At 44.0% G+C, this 20,754-nt stretch overlaps 1 protein-coding gene and 1 long non-coding RNA gene across 6 annotated transcripts in view; both read left to right on the forward strand.

Moving 5' to 3' along the window:
* ERBB4 (erb-b2 receptor tyrosine kinase 4) overlaps window positions 1-20,754 on the forward strand; it is a 553,845-nt gene that overhangs the window by 230,666 nt on the left and 302,425 nt on the right. Inside the window, exon 1 of one of the 5 annotated variants that reach the window (XM_086896322.1) lies at window positions 10,986-11,359. The exons of the other annotated variants lie outside the window; for them this stretch is intronic. The gene's annotated coding sequence lies outside the window, so the exon portion shown is untranslated. Of the gene's footprint in view, window positions 1-10,985; window positions 11,360-20,754 lie in introns of those variants that run through there. 5 annotated transcript variants of the gene reach the window in all.
* Window positions 10,658-17,727, forward strand: LOC147652163 (uncharacterized). Its single transcript, XR_015288860.1, has 2 exons — window positions 10,658-16,993; window positions 17,422-17,727. It is a non-coding gene; the product is annotated as an uncharacterized LOC147652163 (long non-coding RNA).

Here is a 20,754-nt window from a genome sequence, read left to right on the forward strand (position 1 = left end):
GTGTGCCGAGCTTGGGCACCCTTTACTGGCAGAAACCGTCCTCTGCCAAAAGGTCTTTTGGATGTCAGAGCTGTTGGTTTATTATTAGGACAGTACTGCTGTTGTTATTTTTAAGAAGGAGAGGATAAAATGAGAATAAATTACAGTAAAATGTCAGCTACTGCTGAAAATAGAGGAGCAGCAACAGTGTGTCTCTGGCATTTCTGCAGCCAGGCAAGCACAGGCAGCAGGAATAGTGCCAGAGTGTGCAATTTCCATCAGCTCCAATTACTACCTTGGACTGGTTTGAAATATTTAAAATTTCATGTTTAATTTTGGATGATGTTGAATAACAAGAATCAAAATATGGAAATTCACTAAGGAGTATTGGTCGTAACAAGTGCGTATCAATAATGTAAACCGTGTGGGACCGAATGGCCCTGGTCTAAGACTTTTCCATTTCTCTTGTGTTCCCTGTCTGAAAGTGATTTATTAAACAATCCTCTGAAGGGATTGTCCTTCTCCACTATCTTTTATTATTGGTGGGAGCCAATTTGAGGCTCGCTCTGTTGTGCGAGGGACCGGTTCCCTCGTGTGATTGATGAGCCAGATGGGAAGTGATTAGACTTTTACAAGCCCATGCTGCTTGGAACAATATTACCAGGAGGAAAAAAAGAAAAGAGGTTGTTGTTCAAATTTCAGATTCATAGCCTATTATTATTGTTTCTGAGGTTCTCCTTCCTCCTCTTCTGTGTCTCCTCATTTTTCTGGCTTGCTTTGCACGATCAGCAGAGTGCGTGGAAGAGCGGCCGATGGAGGTAAGCGTAGGAGGCAAAGCCGCCAGCTGTTGTGGGCAGCCACGCTTTTTTTCCCTTTATTGTTGTTGTTTTTTTATGAAGACTGATTGTGATTTGTTCCTGATATTCTTCCCCAGAGGTTTGCCTTCTTCAAAGAGAGGCAATAAACCAGGCAGGCTGTGGAACAAGGCTGGTAGCAGGAGGAGGAGGAGGATGGGTACGTGCTGCTTCCCTAAGTGCAAGGAGGGGAAAACCACAGTCCTTTATATTGTGGAATATAATGTCAGTGTGAAACCTGTTTGCCCTCTGTCAAAGAGCATTCTCTGGATCACTCCATGGTTTGCATGCAATGATGGCCAAGCAGACACTGCTCCCTAGGATCCCAGCAAACCTCATATCTGAGCATGCTTAGCAGGCAGCTTTGCTCCTGTCTTGTTGGAGTCCAGGTGTCCTCAGCTGTCTTTCACCCCTGCCAGCCATTCACCTTTAGCACATGGTTGTTTCATCCTCTGCTCCTTCTTTTTCCTGTGCCTGGCAGTCTCATCCTAGAAATTTAAGGTGGTGCATTATCATCTTTGCCCCTAAGATCCCTAAATCAATTCCTCATGTTTTCATCCAGGGGTTTGTTATTTTTTATTTTCAAAGTCTTCCTCAGGAGAGCTCTAAAGCTTTCCCACTGGAGCAATATCAAATTGCAGCCAAGCAGCTGAAACACAGGCACTGTACAGCAGCCAGGTATTGCAGTGAATGGGAAATCTCTCTCCCCTGGTACAAATTAAATGTATTATTCCATTTTACCTTTAAAAATGCACCCTTTATGCATGCACCAGAGCCTTGGCGGACTGTCCCCTGTCAGAGCTGCTCGCAGAAAGTTGTCACTGAAGCCAGACTAAGATGATGCCCAACCCAGAACCTGTGGGGAAAAACACACTGGAGAGATGAGCACCAGCACTGCTGCTCGTGACTTCTTGGCATCTCAGTGGAGGGATTTCACCTTGGGCAGCTGGAGTGGAGCTTGGGATGTGGGTGCTGTTTTGGTGGCATTGAAAGGATGTTTCATGAGTAGTGTCCCGCTGTCGATGATAAAGCTTTTGCAATAGAGAAAAATAAGGTAATGGGTGATGTTTTCTGAGAGACCTAATAGTAAATCACAGCACCTGGGTGAGGCAGGTGGGAAAGGAGGATCTGTGACCAAGAGAAGCAAACTTCTGTAAAAGCTAGAGCTGTAGAAATATTTGACGCTTCAGCTGAACTGGGAAAGAATTAGAAAAGTGAATTGGGGTTTCCCCAGGTGAGAAATCTTTTTATTTTACTCATCAAACCAAAAATCCTGCAAAGTGTTTCTTTGCAACAATTGAAAATTTTTGTTCATCTCCAGGTTCTTAATTTGCTTTAAATAATGTGTTCTAGTAAACTTCAAAGCAATAAGCACCTTGATTTTTCAAGTGTGTTTTCACTTCCCCTTCCCAGGCAGAGCTATTTGCCACGCTCAAGATTAATATGCAGTTTACTTTGGTCAACCAAAAATTGATTTATTTTTTTTTTCCCCCCCTGTGCTGATATGTTTATTCTTTGAAAACTTTCTCCAAACTAATAAGGATGGATTTTTCTATGGCATTTTATCAAATCTGCCTTCTCTTTGCTGGGTTAAAATTTGATGGAAACAAGTTATTCATAAAAATGCAGGTCAGATTTTGTTGTAGTGAAGAGTTCTTGCCTCCATAAGAAATGTAATAAATGAAACAAAATAAAGATCACAGAAGTTGTAGTAAAATTTGTAAATATATGTATCATTGAACTGCATTGAAAATATTGTAAATGGTGCTGTTATATTGTTTAATTATGTGCAATTAGCCCAGGAACTGCTCAGTCCCTGCTGGAGCCTTTTCTCTTGGATTTACAATATGTCATGGCAGAGTATTTTTCCCATTACTGTTATGGAAACAATAATTGAGCTGGATCTAATCTCCCACATTGACTGGCTTTATCCATAGAAGTGTAATTTATATATGTACAACTTGTTGTCTTTGCCATTTTTAACGGGAGCCTGGAGCAGCCATAGGAGAGATGGCAGAATTTGTAGTCCTCTAAGGCATTTTTCATCAAGAGTCATCTGTGAACACTTGATTTGAGCATGTAAAGCAGGAACAAGATAGTTCTGGTAGGTCTTGGAAGTGCTTGTCTCGTGGCCCACGGACTGGTGACGCCCTGGGCAGTGGGGTTAGGGTTTGACTACAAACTTATGTCCATTGGGAATCCTTCAGAAGAATCCAGGGAAGAATCCAGTCCTTGCAAAGACTGATCTGGTGGATGCAAGGATTTTGCCTTGCTAAGCATTTCATTGCATTTGGGGGTTTCTTCATATTGATCTGCTAAACCCGCTCAATAATATGATAAATAATTTATTTGCTGACACTTTGCCCAGCCTGCTCTCTATGCACCTCAAAGAGATGTGCTGTGAGAGCTGTGGGTGTTAGCTCTGCAGGCAGGGAGGGCAGTCAGAAACAAAGTTCAGCTGGAGCCCCTCCTGTGAGCTCAGCCGCCTCAGGCACGTGCCAAGGAGAGAAGGGATGCTGCAGGGCCTGGAGAAGGCTTTGGGTATTGGGGAGACTGTTGGCTAAGAGGTGCTGTGCAGGGGTGCCAGCTCCTGCCTGGGCACAGCAGCTCCCTGTTGTGTTGGAGCTTGAGCCAAACCAAAGATGGGACTTTGGGTTTTAGAAAAGGCCAAACCACTTGAAGCCTTTCTCTGTCCACCTGTAAACACAGACATGGTGCAGCTTAATGTGCACACACCATACTCAGGGAGGGTAAAAGGGATGACTGTCTTGTGTCTCTGGACCAGGACAGCTCTTTGCCTCAGTGTCTTTATACACTCTACACCTTGCTCCTAAACCATCAGGCATCGCATCAGATGGAGCAGCAGCACTTCAGAACTCAGTCTGGCAGCTCCTGGCAGGCGTGGTACCTGTGGATGGACTGGAGCTGTCTTAGCAAACACTGAGCCATGTGCAAGTTTGTTCAAAACTGTTTCCATCAAGGCAAGAGTACATTATTTATGATTCCATTTTCCTCTCTGTTTGGAGAGCTTTTATCAAATCAATCAGAGAATTAATTAGGTCATTATTATTTTTTCAGTATTTGCCTAAGCCTTGGTGTATTTACACTACACAAATAGAAAGTCCATCAGTAAATGGGATCAGGAGCTTGAAATAACTATATTCTTCCCCCATACTTCAGGGGAGGAGCCTGAGAGTGGCTCTGCAGTATGACAGCTGGCAATGAAGTTGTGATATGTAAGAAATGATGGGATGCTGTCAAATGTCATTTGTCATCTGTGTCCTGAATGAGATGGGCTCTGTTCTGTGCTGTTGGGAGGCCAGAGTTGTTTTGGGCCCCATTTCACAACTGAGGCACCAAGAAGTTAAAAATCAACATACATGGAAGGCCCCAAGCAGCTGTTACCCACCTTTTGTACAGGTTCTCCTGCATCTTTGTTAGTGTCCCCTCCCACATCTGGTGTCACCTCCACCATCTTCTGCTTGTGGTTGGAGCTTCCCAGAGCAATGCCAGGCACCATTCCTGTGGTCTTTCCTCAGAAACAAGTTTGTTTCTTTTATTCAGCCCGACCCATTTGGTGCTTTTGCCAAGATGAGACCAGCAGTGGGTGGCCTGGCTGGCTACCAGGCTTGGGGTCTCGGACTAGTGGGGACAGTGCTACTCCTGGCACCACATTTGCCATGGTGGCTGCACCTACAGCCTCTCAGATGTGTCAGCACATGGGTTCTGCAGTTTGGGATTTGCTGCTCCCTGACCTGCATGGCATGGGGAGAACATGTTCCCGCAGGGTGATGTGCCTCAGGTGCACAGGGAGCTCCCTGGTGAAGGGGGCCACCAAAATGGTGCTTCCCATTGCCCAGGGTGTGGGAGCTCCTGGGCCAGGTGCTGTGGATGGATGAGAGCAGGTGAGGATAAGGGGCCTGGGGAAATGATGGCAGCACTACGTCAGGGTGACTTAAAGTGCTGGACAAAACCCAACGTGCTTCAAGAGCATCCCAAGGTGAGGAGCCAGAATGACTGAGTATTTTCCAAGACTAAACCAGGATATTGTGTGGAATATGATACTGCATGACCCCTGGACCCCACCTCATCTACTCCATGGGGTTTGTTTTCAAGTAACTGTTGGGTTTTGTTCTTACAGCTGCTTGGGGTGTTAATAAAAAAGCTTTGCAGTGCAATTTTCCTCCAGGTGACCCAGCTATTCTGAAAAGCACTAAGGGCCACTGAACAAAAGTGTATAATGTATAATTAATGCAATAATTGTATAATTTCATTCCCCTTTTCATCAAAGTTGCTGTACACAGTGCATGTATTAAATATGACTACAGTGCTGTTTCCCAAGACAACTGCTGAAGATGAGTTAGGAAGTTCTCAATAGGCTATTCCATTTAAACATTTTCTTTGCAAAATAAATACAGGCTGTCTTGTGAATAAGAATGAGATTAGCTGAAGTCATTAATTAGTATGACTTTTTAAAAGGAAGCTGTAAATGGAATAATTTACCACATACAGCATCTTAATTTTCTTCACTGTGAGATATTTTTCTTTTTTTGCTATTTACTCTTGCTGTTAAAATGTTGCTGTTCAAGGCCTTTCATGAGTTTTGAACTTCATCTTTGGTGGTACCCCTTGTTGTGTCTTTTTCACCCAGTCATCCTGCTCCTAGGTTTTGGACAGAGGGAATATTATTGTGACTGAACCATCTTTGCCTCCCTCAGACCTTGTCCCTGTGGGAGTTTCCCGTCACCAGAGGGTTCAGCTTGGTGCCCAAGACAGTGAGTTTTGACCTGCAGTTATCTAATAGATTAGAAAAAGAGATTGCAGGGCTGGAGATCTCTGAAGGAAGGAGAGCTGAGTACTGGCGTGGTTGTCTCTTGGAACGTGAGCATCATGTAAGTCCTGGCAGTGACCTGGAGACCTGAAATCCTGAAAAGGGACACAGAAGAGCTTTGCATTAGTGTGTTGAGCTCATGTTTTGTTTTCATTATGTAGTTCAGTTTGGAAACTGTTAAGATGTGTGTTGTAGGGAAATCAAAAAGATCATTTTTGTTGGGTGGAAGGGGTTAAACTGAAGTTCAAAAAGAAAACTTTCAAGGGGTTGTTTCATAAAGAAATTCAGAAAGATGAAATTAAGATGGTTTAGTCTTAGAGCTTTTCCCTAAAGCTTGGAGCAATTTGTTTAAACATTGATTTTAAGATTTATTTTCTTACTTTTTTTTTTCCAGTGGCGTGATTTTCATTCCTTGTCTGGTGTGCCTGTGTTAATTTTGTACGCTATCACAAGCCTAATTCTTCTCGGTTTCAAATGAATATCATATAAATTAATTGCCATATGATTACCATGTAATTACATTGTGACTCATGACAGTTTAGACAAAGTATCATAGCTGCATTTTAAGAAGTGATAAATGTTTGACTAATGTGTCAGAAAAATGTAAATATATTGTGATTATTGTGGCACTATTAAACACATTAATTCTCTCCCTAGTTTCTGCAAGCTGTCAGTCATGCTGTGGCAAAGAGCAGACAATCCAACTTCCTAAATTTATCTGTGTTTAGGCAACATTTAGTATTTGGGAAGATTTTTACACCAAAGGCCGTGGAGGAGGGAGGTGGTCTGAGTGGCACTGCAGGATCATGCATGACACTCTGGAGACACCTGTATTTTCCAAGTCAGCTGTTTATTAAATAAATCTATCAAGTTCTAGCTTTAGTTGAAAATTAGGAGTTTTTTTATCATAGTAACAAAGTGGCTGTTCTGTAAGTCCTGTGGTCAGTGTAAAGTGGCAAACCCTTTTGCCAGCTGCTGAGAGGTGTCAGGCAGGCTCCTATTTATGGCAAAAACATGTTTATCATCGAGTTCCTTAAAACAGTGTCTTTAGTTTAAATGAGTCTGAGGTCTTTAAAGGTATTAGGAGACTGAGCAGCCAGCCCAGGAAGCCACTGAAAACCAGATAATGGGTGTTTGCTCTGAGTTATGAATACCATCACCACTGATCTGGTCTTATCACTTAGAGTGAAGTGTCCCAAGCAAGACAGCAAGATTACAGAAGAGCACATTGCTGTTTTTCAGCTTTCTTTCCTGCCTGGCTGTCAGCACCACGCCAGAAGCTCAGGGTAAAGCGTGGTTACCCAGACCCCAGCGAGGCAGAGAGCTTCTGGGCTGCTGCAGGGATGTGGGCTACAAGCTCACAAGTGCTTGTCTTCTCCTCCTCTGCTGCTCTGCCCCTGGCCCTGCCTTTGCAGCATGTCCCTGTGTTACTTGAGGCACTTGCCAAGGGTGTGGAAGGGCTTTGTGAGCAATTCCAGAGTGGGACAGATCTGATCATAGCCCCCCACCTTTCCCCCCACACACCCTGCCTTGCTACTGTGCCCTAGGGATTCTGGTTTTGTCTAGATTAGCAGCGTAGTTGCTGATGTTTCACCAACTAAATTAAGCAGCCATCAGTTGAAATGATTAATTGAACTGAGCCAACAGGACAATATCCTCTGCTCATTTAAGGTCCTGCTGGAAGCAGACTAGTAACACTTGACAACAAATAAATAGGCAAATCCATTTAAAAAAAGTAAGCGGTGGAGCTGGTGAGGAGAGAAAGGGTGAGGGAGGTGTTTCTAGTGGATTTACAAGCTGGAAATGATCAGCCCCGTGGCTTAGAATCCCCATCCTTGATGCTGAGTGACAACTGAGTCATCCATCTCAGATGGGCTCTGAAAGGCAGCGACTCCGGCTAGCAGGGCTGCAGGGAGCTACTGAGGATGGAGGCATTTCCCAGCCACCTATTTCCAGCCATCCAGCTGGAAAACAGTGTCCCAATGCCCTATAAACCCACCTCCAGAGAAACAGCTTCTAGTCTGCAGCAGCAGGAAAAATGAAATGAAGTTGCTGTAATTCTGGGAAGGATGAAGTTCAAAAGCCTGCACAGAGCTTGGTTATGTTTTAACAGTGCTGAACATGGGGAGTCTCTTTCCTCTTCTTCCTTGCTCTCCTTTATTAGCTGAGAAAAGTGGGGAAGAAAATAAATTGAAGGGCCTGGTTAATGCAATGTGTGATACTAGAAATTACCTTAATAATGAAATGCATGATTAGACCAATTAGAGAAGTAGGATGGAAATGCTGTGTGTGTAGGTAGTGCATGCTTAGCATACACAACCCCTATAAACAGAGCTGATAACCATCAGGGAGGCAAGAAAATCACTTGAAAAAGGCAAGAAAATCTGCTTTGATGGTCTTTGCTGTGGCCAAAGCCAGGTCACCTTTGTCCTTCTGACTTCAATTACTTTTTTCTGTATACCTTTGAGAAAAGACATTGCTGTTTCAGTAAGTAGAGTGAAAATGAGCTCTTTCTAACAATTACCAGTCTTTCTTACTAAATCTAAGTGTGGTGTATAACTTTGGGAAAGCTTAGACCCTGTGCTGTGATTGATGCCATGGATATGTGACCACAGCCATGCATGCTTGAGCTATGTACAGCAATGGTTTGCTTGAAAATGGGAATATTTATGTGTTTGTAGAGTATATACATTTGAATCCTATGGGATAGCAGCTTATCTGTCCCATCCTTCTAGGATCACCCATCTCAGCAAACCTCTCCTTCGAAAAGAATCCCAAGGATCTTATATCTTTACAAACTGAAAACTGACCCTTTTTTTTTAATGTCTCTAAGGGACTGAAAAATAAAACCACTCTTTCCCAGCCAGGTCTTTTCACATTACCCTGTATGAACACAGCAGCACTAGCACTGCGGTAAATGATGTTGAAATGCAAGAAAAAGCTGTAAAAGTTAATTCAGTGAGGAGTTCTGGGTAGATTTTTTAACATTGTTATTAGCATGCATGATATGAAAACCACCTACTTCTCACTATAGGAAAGACTACAAGTGACTGACTGAGGAGGAAAATTAAAATCTGGGGCACTTTTTAATATATCCCTTTGTATAAAATTTGAGTGTTCAGAGTGTACAGCTAAGCGTTTTTTACAGTGTTCCTTGAGACACACGTTTTCTGGCCTGCCACTTCTCAATATTCCTTATTTTGTACCCGGTAGTCCCACTTTCTGTACAAATTTTGTTACTCTTCTCACAGTATGGGTGAGCTGAGAGTCAGAGCAAAGTTTTGTTTGCAGGGCTCTTTGTCCCCAGCAAGCACAAGCATTATTTTAGAAGCCCCAGTGTGGCAGAGGCAACATTTCTGCTGTTTTTCTCAGGGAAATAGTGCAGCACTTTGGATTCTTCCTCTAGCCTAGTGATATAGGGCACTGTCAGTTCTCTCTTTGTTTTATACTGCTGCAGTTTCAATCACAGGCATGTGCTGGTATGTTCTCCTTGAAGGCTGTTCTGCAGATAGCTGGGGGTTAAGCATAAACAGGCATAAACAAAGATGCTGTGTTGAGTAATAGGATGTTCAAGGGCCTAGTTTCAGATTGATGATGATGAATGAAAGAAGGGTTACAGAATAGAATAGGCGTGGGAGTCTGTTTATCCACAAGAAAATACTTGACACAGTAGAAAAGTAGGGAATTAAAAGTAATTTGCCTACCTCAAGTACTGTACTTTCTGTATGAGAGCTATCAATTGTTTAAATAGAGGGAATTGAAATTATACTGCCTTTTGGCACAATAGGACTTAGTCTAATTTTATCAATTAGAGTATAAACTTGTCAGAAGCAATGCTGATTAGCAGCACTTGGGCTGGGGTGTGAGGAGACAGGTTCAAAGAGGTGCCAAGTGCCTGGCTATTGGCTTTATTAAGTGGAATGTTTTGCTTAAAACATTGCTCAGAGGCTTCCAGATTTAAAGTAAGTCTTGTCTTGTGTGTGTGTGCACCTCGGGGAGTCTACACACACTCAACTTGCTTCAGGAGCTCTGGGTAGGAATTCAAGTCTGGTGATGCCTGGAAAAGGTGACCCTGCTGTTCTAGTTTCCCTCTCAAGTCTGCAGCACGGTGCAATGCAATTCCTGCAGCACAGCTATTTTTCCTCTCTGGACCTCTGTTTGCCTCTGTGTCTTGGCAATGCTGATTGCACGCTACAGCGAATCCTCATGCTGCTGCCCTTCCTGATCTTCCATTGCCCAGACTCCTGTCTGGCAATACTTCTGTCCAAGAAAAGAGGTGGATTTTGAAGACATGTGTTTTCAATGCTTATTTCCCAAATACACTTGTTTGTATGGGAATTGTTGAGGATTTTGGCAACCTTGTTATGGTGGCTTTGCTGTGCCCTGGCTTAAAGCTTGCCCACCTCCAGCTGCCTGTCCCTTGAGCAGAGACTCCTCAGGCTCAGGATGTTGTGTTGGTGACTGTAATGGGGTGACCCTGGCTGGACTCCAGGCACCCACCAAAGCCTCAATCCCCTCTGCAGATCGACAGGGGAGACAAACTAGAATGAAGAGTTTCTAAGCTGAGGTAAGGACCGGGAGAGATCACTCACCAAATACCGTCAGAGGCAGAGCACACTTGAGTTAGAGATATGAATTGAATTTATTACTAACAAAGTCAGAGCAGGCTAATGAGAAGTAAAATAAAACCTTTAGAACACCTTTCCCCCACCCCTCCCTCCTTCCAGCTCCACCTCTTACTCCAGTGGTGCAGGAAGACAGGAACTGGGGTTGTGGTCAGTTTATTACTCATGGTTTCTCCTGTTGCTTAGGGAGAGGAGTCCTTCCCCTGCTTCACCATGGGGCTGCTCCCACAGGAGACAGTTCTCTATGAACTTCTCCACCATGAGTCCATCTCACAAACAACAAAACCATGAGAACTGCTGCAATGTGAGTTCTCCCAAAACTGCTGCAGTGTGGGCTCCCCTCTCCATGGAGTCCCACAGGGTCTCAGCCTCTTCTCAGGCATCCCCCTGCTCTGGTGTGGATGCAGCTGGATCTCTGCATCCCCATGGATCTCCCTGGGCTGCCAGGGTACAGCTACTTCACCATGGTCTTCACCACAGGCTGCAAAAGGATCTCAGCTCTGGTGCCTGGAGCACCTCCTGCCTCTCCTTCTGCACCGGCCTTGGTGTCTGCAGAGTTGTTCTTCTCACACGTTCTCTCTCCTCTCTTCTCTGGCTGCAATCACAACTGCACCATAACTTTTTCTTCTTTCTCCTTAAACCTCTTATCCCAGAGGCATCACCACCATTTTATTTGGCCCAGTTTTGGCCAGCAGCACATCCATCTTTGGAGCCCCCATGGGTTGGCTGTGCCAGACTTGAAGGCGGCTTCCAGCAGCTTCTCACAGAAGCCACCCCCATAATCCCTGCACTGGCAGGGCTTTTCCATGGAGCCCAAAGCAGTGCCCAGTGTTTCAGTGGGAGCCCAGCTGGGCTGGCAGCTGAGTTTGAGCTCCCACCTGGGCCATGTCTGGGCTGGGAGTGCCAGCTCCGCCACCTTCTGCCGACGCCGCAGGGCCGAGGCACAGACGGGCTGGCTGGACGCGTCCAAAGTCTCGAACCAAAGCAGCAAGACTCGCAAGGGACCATCTGTCACTGCCCAGAGCCCTTTCCCTCGGAAGGCAGGAGGTATTTAAAAAAAATCAGAGGAGGTAATTGCTTTAGTTACTCTTCCAAGCTTCACCCAGCAGTCACTGCTCAGCCCGGCCGTGCTGGGCCTGCATGAGGCCTGGCTTTCTCCAGTCATGAGGGCTCTTGTCTTGTATTTCTGTTTCTTCCTCTGTTTCTCTGGGGTCTTTCAATTCCCACACCTGTTCCCTTCACACACCCAGGACATGGCCATGCCTTTTGTTCCCCGGCATTTGCCATGTTGCAATCGCTGGCCCGATTGCTTTTCCCGTTTATCCTAAAGGAGAGGAAGCGTTTGTCCCCACTGGTTTTTTGTCTCTCTGGTGTTGGCCAAGGTGTGCTGCCATGTATTGAAGGATGGGGATGGAAAGAACTGCCCAACAGCTGCCTCTTTCTCCAGCTCTGTGCAGCCTCACAGACTGAGAGAGCCATGAATTCCTTTGCCTTGGAAAACAGCCATGTCTGGTGAGGCCTTGATCTGGCAGAAATCATGCTGAAGGTGACTGTCAAGATGGTTGAGATTTTTTTCTGTTTTATTTTTTTTCTGCAAATGATGAGATTTCTGCTTAATAAAACTATAGAGATCTCAGTGTGCTGTGAAAAAAAATTCCCTTTGTATGGCAAAAGTGAGGAATTCCCTCCATTTCCCATGTTGGTTATTGGAAGGAATTGTGCACAAAGAAGTAAACATGGTCCCTGTTGGCAGTTTAACTTATTTTACTCCTCATTTACAGCTTTGCAATAAGAGGTAAAAGCTATTTCAACATGACTTGTGCATTTTTGTCTCAGGACAGACCATATTAATATATACATGCCATCCTTGAAAACTGTAACTTATTTAATCTTGGAATTAAATCGTGGGTCTGCCATGGCACTTTCTTGCTTAACAATGGCCCATGTGAAAGAAATGACCAATGTGACATGACCAAGCAGCCCAATTAGCAGCTACAGTCCTTCCAGTTACAGGAAGGAGTCATAGCCAGGATATAAAAGGAGGAAGAATTGGCACAAGGATGCATTCCATTTTGCCAGTTTTCACATCTGGTGTAATTGTCAGCTAATCCAGGTGAAGCAGAGCAGGTGTTGCATCCAGGGTGAAACCCACAAAAAGCCAAAAGCACACTACTTTATCAGGATTCTTTTAGTATGAATCACAAGAATTTTTCCTAATTGTTTTTCCTAATTTGTCTCCTAATTTTATTGGGTGCCTAGCAACCTCAGTCCCAAAACTAGCCATATTAACTCCACATGATCTAAATACTTTCTAGAACCACAAAAAATGCATCTCCTGATTTTGTTTGGATGTGTCAAAATGCCTGCCTTAATACCAGGCACACAAATTATTTCCAAATGGAATGATTTCTGGAATTTCAGTAAATACCTTTAGGTGCTGAAGGCTCGATCTGCTGCCAGTATAGTTTAGCTGAGCTTGAATGATGCTGTGCAAGGTTTTATGTGCTAAGCAGCTGGTTTCTTGGTGTTGGCATCCCACAAACACAGCCTCCAGGATGATTTCAAGAGGGAACAGAGACCCTGTGCTTCAGTGAGTATTGACAGTCTGCACCCAAGTTTTTCCTAAGTGTTGTGTCAAAGGGTTAAGTAAATACAGAGGCACATTTAATCCTGCAACCTGTGTATTTGAAGAGATCATCCTTGAAACTACCACCAAGTTCACCAGGAGCAAAATCCAGAGCTTTGTGAAATTCAGTGGAAAATTGGCTTCAAGGAGCATTAACTCAGGTTCTCAGTGAATGTCTTTCCTCTTGATTAAGAGAGAGAGGAAAAAAAAGGAAAAAGAGCACCTTTAGATACTAAAGTCACTTTTTTATTTTCCCTACAAGTTTGAATTTGTCCACTACCCAGACTATTTTATTTATTGACACTGAGACAGAACTAAGTTTAGGCTTAATTCTAGGCTCCAGATGGTTTTTAGAAGGTAATCACATTTACAGTCCTGAGATTTGGGCATGGCTGTTTCCCTTTCCATGCCTTGCAGCTAAACCCCGCTTGCTCAGATGTGGAAATTCTATGGAATTTCACATTTTCCATGAAGGAAAGGATCTTTTTCTGCAAAGCCTTTGGCATTATTTCCATGGGAGATGGCAGTGAGATTTCCCTCAGCACCCAGGGATGCATGGAGGGGTCACGGCCAGCTCTGCAGCCTGCTCTGACTTGGCCATGGGGGCTTTGGAGAGGGGGATTTTCATCCAGTCATCCAAGATCTACAGGGGCCACAGTTCTCCCAGTCTGCCAGCAGGGCTGGGAGCCCCAGAATATCAGGCATTATGTGGTGAACCCAAACGGCAGCTCAGATGAGGGTTAGAAGTGATAAGAGGTGCTTTTGAATCATTTGGCTTGTTTTATCATATCATTCTGAATTAGGTGATCTTAAGAGGAGAATTCTTGCTGCTCTGGGTCCATTCAGTGTTGGAGGATTGTGTAAAAACACAAAGGACCCTCTGGTTCCCCTCCTTGGATCCCAGAGCCCCTGCATGGGTGCCTGCTACATCCTTCTCCCACCACGGTGTGGGAGATACAGGCTCTGCAGCTCCCTTTCTGCTCTGGATTGGATTTACTTGATACCTCGTGTGATAATTTTATTTTAGGCATCTTAGTATGGCCACGTGTTATTTTGTAGGAGCAGCACTGTGTCATCCAGCTGGTGGCTTTTTGTTTTCGCTTTTCTTTCAAAAGAGACTCTTTAAACTCAGCTTTTACAGTAATGCAGGAGCATCAGCAAAGTGCACCAAGGCAGGATTTGCCCTTCCCATGCCCTGTTCCTGTAAACCACGCTGCTAAGGGGTGCAAACCCTGTTTTTCATTAGAACTAGAAAAATCTGTCTTGTTTTAGCAAAAAGTATGCAGGAGCTGTTTGCTTAAAGAGAGGTTTAGGCTACCAAAACCTTACTGAGTGTGGGTACCAGTGAAGGAGAAGAGCATAAATAAACACTTGTTCCATCATTTCTTTGCATACTTGGTTTTCAGCTCACTTGTGTTAAGCTTTTCAGCTTTTGCATCTGCTATGTCATTTTGCTTTCATTTTTTAAAGTGTTCTGTGTACATCTAAACCCACGTGAGGATGATCTGTTTTCTCCTTTTTGATTCTTTCCAAGGCAATAAGACATCTGGCTGCTCCTAGTGTGAATTATCAAGTCTCATTCTTTTAACCCCTCTCATCACTTTATTTGTAAAGTGCTCACCCGCTGAGATACCAGGGGCCATGTGCAAACAGTTTGAAACAACATTGGAAAATAAATGGCATGGGCAAAAATGATGGGATGCTTTTTAAAGCGGAAAAGCTGTGAGTGCTGAAAAAGGCACGTTGGGGAGTGGGGGAGAGAGGCCAGATCAGACCAGCATTGCTGCAAAGCCCAACGCTGACCCTTCTTCTAAAAATCAAGTGTAAAGTTCAGCTCTTCCTCCCTGGGTGGTGACCCCAGCAGGCACTGGGATGTGCCCTTAAATCTTCTCCTGCATTTGGCCAGTGCTGTAAGAAAAGCCATACCCCTGACCATTTGGGAGATCAGGAGCCCAGCGTTGCTTGGGTGATGATCACTGCAGATGGAGACTGGAAAACTTTCTAAAAAGCTTTCAAAAGCTGAACTGCCATCCCTGGAAGTGTCCAAGGCCAGGTTGGATGGGGCTTGGAGAAACCTGGTCTAGTGAAAGGTGTCCCTGCCCAGGGCAGGGGGTGAGCTTTAAGGTTCCTTTCAACCCAAATCCTGTAATTCCTGTGGAGGCAGCTAGTGGGGAGTCCTTTGCATGAAGGCACTGGGTGCCTTGGTGTTCAGATCTACCTGTGCCAGCTCCCTGTGCTAGGAGAAGTGAAAGCTTCTGGGAGCTCTGCTAGAAGTGAAATTGTGGTGCTAAAGCCTGGCTGGCTGAGGCACGTTTGTTGCACGTGTGAAGCCCTTGGAGGAAGCGTAAAGATCGGGGCTGAGCGAATGAGCTGGCTGGCTCTGTTTGTGTGCCACATCTGCCAAATGGCTTTTTTTTTGGGAAGAGCCCTGCCAAAAAAAGGCCCAAAACAACATCATGCTGCCAAGATGTTCAACTTTCTGTGCTCGCTCCAGCAGAGAGAGATATCCAGAAAGACAAAGCACTGCTGTGATGTTCCTCTTTTCCCTCGTTCATGCACGAGGCGGCTTCCAGGTGCCCAGATGGCAACACCAGCCTGTGGCTTCTTTGGGACTGGCAAAGATGGAGTGACCTGTGTGTGCAGGGATGGGGCATGGGGCAGATCAGAGGATGGGAAGGCATCAGCCCCATGTGCTTCTTGTTTGTGGTCTTCCAGCACCGTCTTGTGCTTTTGCAGTATCTCTGCAAAGAACCTTGTGGAAAACAAATAGGAGCTTTCATGGAAAAAAAGGAGGGTGATAAAACAAATAACAATGATGTGTTCATCATTGATCTATATAATTTTATAATAACTTAAATGCAGGAGAGATGCCAGTAGATGAAAAGAAACATCCTGATCTGATCACAGCTTTGAACGACTGCAGGAGCTGAGCAGCCTGTCCCTCTGTCCGGGATTAACTCAGTTTATCCTGAGCACCATGGGAAGCAGCACGAGCATCAAAGAGGATAAACATTGGTTTTCCTGGTGCTTTTCCATCTGACAAAGCCTTCAGACCCTCACACTCAGCCCAGAAGTGTTAAGACTAATGCAGGCGGGAGGTGGATGAAGCCCAACCCTTCCTGGGAGCAGATTGCTCACATGGAAATCTGTCCCTGCACTGGGGGGTGAGGAGCTGGGGGGCAGGACTGAGGCAGGCTTCAGGGGATGGATGCCAAACACCAGCAAGGGCATTACTAGTAGTGAGGTGGGTGCAGCTGTTGCAGAGACAGGGAGCCTTCAGCAAAGAGTCAAAGCACATCCCTCTATGCCAACCTTCCATCCTCTGGATGTTTATTCAGATGCCATGCATTTTTAGTAATCCTCTGGGACAAATTCAGTCAGGTCTTTCAAGGTTTTCTTGGGTAGAGATGAAGGTAAGCACAGCCATGAGCACTACAGGGGCAGGTGCCTACAGGAAATGAGAAATTTTGACCAAATGACAGCTTGAGCCTGAAGTTGAGAAAGTTGGCTTTGCTATGCTAGATGGCAATGAGAAGACTCAGTGGGTAGATCTGAAATAGAGAAATTTAATCAACATAGCAAACGACAGGTTTGATTTTAAGCAGTCATCTTTATCTTCAAATGGAAATGAAGGGTTTGTGGAGTTAAGAGAGATGGAGGAAAAACCCTGGGTAAGGGAGGTTGATGTAGAAGGTCAGTGTTGCTTTGGGATAGACTTCTGCTCAGATGTCACCAGCAGGCTCTGCTGCGCTCTGTTTGTACTGAGGTGCTTTGCTCTTATTTCTGTTACTAAATCAAAACAAAGTGTTTTGTTTGATTACAAAGTGTTGATTGAAGAGCAACATTATGACTGGAAGGTGTGACTGAGAGGAAGCAACAATCCCAGAATGGAAACCAGTCAGCCAGTGCCACCTAAAACTGATGTGTCTGCTATTGCCACCAGCACAGGGCCAGAGACATCTCACAACTACATTAAAGGGATTTTAGCCAGGAGAGAGAGGGAGAAGGTTGTACAACAATACAAGTTGCTTGAACTGATTGGAAATCAAATGGACAATTTTTCAGCCACAAAAATCAGGTGAGAGGACAAAGCAAATGAGTCCTACAAGACCAACTAATAATCAAGATAAATGCTGAAGTTTACACAACATTATTGTGTACTGTGCAGTGTTGGTTTGATTTCCTAATGCTGTGAGAATTTCCCAGTGCTGCTGTCTAGATTGAGTCAGACTTCTCAGATATTCTCACTGAGCTTATTATCTATACTTTCCTTCAAGGTGTTAAAGAAAAAAGTGCAAAACTGCTTATGTTTTTTTTTCACTGAGGTATAAAATAAATAAATATGATGGTAAAACTGATTTTGAGGGGTTTAGCCATTTCCTCCCTATTAATAGGATTTTGTGCTATTGATGTGTTAAGTTTTAGCTTCCATATTTTTCAGATTCTTTGCTGCCTAGAGGTGTAGCTCTGAGCTTCATAGTAAGTGTTGGTGGGTTCTCTTCACAGGGTAGGTAGACAAAATTCCTTCTCCACCACAAGACCAAGGACAATGATTACAACTCTCAGGCCCAAAAATATAAACAACGGGGAACTGAAGAAGAGCAAACAAGGAGGATGGGACTTCATAACCTGAAGCTGTAATTTCACAATTAAATCCAACATGCAAATGGACCAAAACTTATAAAAGTGTGAGACCTCGTGACTGATCTCCCATTTTGTGACCATTTTGGGTCCATCTTGGATGTAGCCCTGGCCAGGCTCTTGTTCTGCCCAAGGTGTATCCTTTTAATAAACACCTACTTTATTTTCTTAGCTCTGTCTAGTCTCTGTTCCAGGTCAGACTTCTCAATGCATCACCATGTCTGGGAAGTGTTTTGAAGGAGTAATGAATAATTCACTTATTTTTTACACAAATATTTCTCCAACACTTTCCTATTCTTGTTAGCTTTTGGAAAACAAACTCAGTTTGAACTTAAGTGAAGTTTGAAATATTTTAAACAAATTAACTTCTCCTAGGACCTTAATTACTATGCTCTCTCGGAATTTTAAATCAAATCTGTTTGAATAAAGCATATGAGGTCCTTTTTATAAAATGAAGCAAAAAAAAAAACAACCCCAACCTCTGAAGCAGACCAGAGAAAAAGAAGACAATAGTGCTTGGAAAGCAACCTCTTGGCAAAGAGGAACAAGAGCAGTGGAATAATTTAATTGCTCATCAGCTAATTATACGGTATTATAATGTTAATGTGTCTTCATCATGACAATGTAATAGGTATAGATTGAAGCATATGAAAAAGAAAGTGTTGATGCAGTAATTATAACTAAGAGCAGAGCTGTTAGAGTAATTATAGCGCTTCATCAGGTAATTAACGTATTGTTCAACTTGAGATGGAGAACAAAGAGTGAAGAAGTTAAATATTGAAGGACATGCCTTCCCTGCTCCCCAGCTCCCTGCACTTGCTGCAGGAGGTGGTAGTCTGTATTGATACTGTTATTTTCTTATTTCCTTGGACATCTTTTGTTGGGTGGGGGAGCTGTCAGGGTGCTTGCAGCCAGACAGGCCAGCAATAGTTGTTATTTGAAGCTGTTTTTGCTGAAGCCCCTCTGGACCCTCCTTGCATAGAGGCAGTCAAGGTGCAGATGTGTGTCTGGCACTAAAGGGAAAGTGCTGGGCTGCCCATGGCACATCCCTGCCTGCAGCTGACAGCATCACTGGGGGGAACCACTTAAAGACTAATCAGGGTTTTCATATTGATCAGTCTTCCAAAGAGAGATGTGAGGTCTGTCCTGCCTGTGCAATTTGACTTAGGCTGTAGGAAAAACCTGCTCAGGATCAAGGAACAGTGCTCGAGAGGGGGTCATATATCTGGGTTTGATTTTTCATTTGCTGGTGAAGCAGACCAGGTTGTTTTCAGCTTTGTACAAAGCTAATTAAGAAACCCTTGTGTCTTGGGCAGCAAGTACTCACAACATAAACATTACTTTTAAATATCCAGCTTTGTATCTGAAGTCCCAAAAAACCCCAGGAGATTTTCTCTGTCTCCCTCATCCCACTGGAGTGCTTAAAGTCTTTAGACCAATCATGTGGATGAACTTAGCCATGAGCATATACTTCCATGGATGTCTGTACTGCTCTGTAAGAGTTTATTCCCATCTTGGTAGTCATATTTTGTCAAAATCAGTAATTTTTGTCAGGGTATCTCCCAGGGAAGTCTACACCTAAGCATGGCACTAGCACAGGGTGGTGGTTCCCTGTCCTTGGTCCATCAGGACATCTCAGCACCGCTGCCTTTTACCAGCCTGCAACCTGCAGGCCTCCCTGGAGAGCTAATGATACTGGAGGCAGCATTTCTTCATTTTTGGCTGAACTTCCCTCCTTCACCTCAGCACAGTTTTCTATTGAAAATCAAACCACCTCACAACTGGCTGTCATCACCAACAGCATAATTTGTGATGAAATCAGGGCAGCAGCGGGACTGGTTTGGTGAGTTCATTTAGTGATGTGCTGATTTGCAGGTCAGTTTGATGTCTTGCTATTTATTTCAGTTTATTGCAGTTTATTTAAGTGTTGCATCCCGTTGCAGGCTGTCTGGGTGCAATGCGTAGTCCTGCACCCAGCCTAAGTGCTCAGAGTGTTTGCTCAGTTGGAATTAAAGTGAACGTTAAAATGTCATTTTAAGGTAAATCATGCAGCAGGAAGGAGGATGTTGTTCTTCTGGTGAAAGGTGTGGAAACAGACACTGTACAGTAACAGAAAGGTGGGATCAGTGTAATAAAATGGGACTTGTATGAGGTGAGCTGTAAGGAGCTTGGCTGCAAAGGCAGCCAGTGCAGATCCCTCAGGAACATGAGCTGAAATCACTGAAGTGCAGTAAAAGAGGGCTGAAAGGAAATTAGATTGCTGCTAGGGAAGGAATAAACGCAAAAGAGCAAAAAGAAGTATGATGGCTGAAAGGGCAGAGTTAGATAAGGGTGAACTGACTTCTGGGTTAATAAAAGATGTCCAGGTATCAGAGAGCAGAAGCTCTGGAGCAACCATATGATCATAAAGGTGAGTGGAATTTCAGGGTGGAGGTTGTTAAATTTATAAGGGAGATTACATGCTGTAATGCCAGCAAGATCACCCCCCTCCACCTTGATCCTGCAGACAGTGCCTGAGGGTTTTGGAGAGGGGTCAGAAGAGGAGCTGGGGCTCTTGTGGCTCCAGTGACCGTGCCCTGGGATATGTGGGTGAGTTAAACCAACTCTGCCTCAGGAGTGAAGTAAATAAATGTGATTCAAATCTCTGATATCCTTGTCTGGAAGGCCATAGTTTAGGACCTCGATTCATTATTGTTTCATTTATTGTTACTAATGTCATGTATTAGCTGTACACTGTGTTTTAGCTAACCCAGCCTGAGCATCTCAGTCTGCCTGAGTACTGCTTCAGTTATTCTTCAAATGAATGAAAAACAGACACCTATGTATTTTTAACACCTCTGGAAAAAAAATAGCCTTAAAATACAGTTATAATGACATACTCCATATGCAGCCAATTGTAGGTAAAATGGAATAAAGCTATGGGATCAAAAAAAGCACATTTTAATATACTTTAATACTTTTCTAGATTGAATTTGCCATGCTCTGCAGAAAAAAACCTTTTATTGAGCAGAATGATGTATTAAATTTGGTTGGCCCTTTGGTGTTAGAAGCTGGGGAAGTTTGTTCCCTGGTAAAAAGCACATTTCTCTGTCTTGAAAAGATTTAATTGTATTTCCGTGAGCGCCTCTGTCACAGACATGGGAGATGTGCTCTCTCTTAACAAGTCTGTCTGTTTAGGCTGCAGTGTGTAATATCAAT

This window comes from Cyanistes caeruleus, chromosome 7 (genome assembly GCF_971803275.1).
Source record: "Cyanistes caeruleus chromosome 7, bCyaCae1.hap1.1, whole genome shotgun sequence".
In the NCBI taxonomy this organism is placed as follows: domain Eukaryota; kingdom Metazoa; phylum Chordata; class Aves; order Passeriformes; family Paridae; genus Cyanistes; species Cyanistes caeruleus.